The sequence below is a fragment of the Octopus bimaculoides genome, chromosome 7 (genome assembly GCF_001194135.2).
Source record: "Octopus bimaculoides isolate UCB-OBI-ISO-001 chromosome 7, ASM119413v2, whole genome shotgun sequence".
Classification (NCBI taxonomy): domain Eukaryota; kingdom Metazoa; phylum Mollusca; class Cephalopoda; order Octopoda; family Octopodidae; genus Octopus; species Octopus bimaculoides.
The window spans coordinates 101,029,664-101,030,707 of NC_068987.1; positions in this window are offsets into that span (position 1 = coordinate 101,029,664).

Genomic DNA, 1,044 nt, shown 5'->3' on the forward strand with positions numbered 1-1,044 from the left:
ATATATACATGAGGAAGTAGAACAATCTTTTGATCAGGAGTACAAGAAATATGTTATTAAAAAGTGAAAACGCTTCCTTGATGATTGTTTCATCCTCTAGGACAATTCGAATGAAGATCTAACTATATTTAACAATATACTGAACACACTTCACCCATCCATCAAATTCACGATAGAATCCAGATGCAATGAATTACCATTCTTGGATATCCACATAAAAATACAGAACCTCACAGTCACAACAGACATATATTACAAAAACACTGACACACACCAATATTTAAATTTCTACTCTTGCCATCCATCGCACATCAAAAGAAACATTCCATACAGCATGGCGAGAAACATCTGTACTATAGTGAATGACCCCAAAATAAGTGAAATCCGACTAAACGATCTCAAAGGCTTCCTTACAATGCAGAAATACCCCTTGGGATTAATTAATGGAGGAACTAAAAAGACGATGAAACTGAACATTACCCAACTACAGACACCTAAGGAAAAAGTTAATGAAAACACGATTCCGTTCATTAACACACACAGTCCTGGAATAATCAATATCTTTCACGCCATAAAATCGAACTTACTCCTGCAAAGGCCCAAAATGAAAAATCTGATTGAAAAAACACCTTACAGAATTGCAGACGTCAATCAAAACGTCTTAAAAATCACCTCACAAGGGCAGAATTCAAATCAGAGAATGAATCAGAATTGTTAGTAAAAGAATGTGGAGATAGGAGGTGTGGAACATGCAACAACATCAACAACTTCAAATAGCTGGTAAGTGGTTCCAACATAAAATTCAAGAGCGGATCCTTTTTCAGAATAAATGCAGATATGAACTGCAAAACGCAAAACATCATATACTGCATTACCTGTCCAAACTGCGAAGAAAAATTACATTGACAGAAAACATGTTTTATATAAATGAACAAGCTGTTTGTACGTTCACAAAATTTTATTTCACAAGTTCAAGAAAGGAACGAAAGCGTTAATAACAATGAAGAAATAAAAAGATTTTTTCCGAAATTCTGAAGGCTTTTT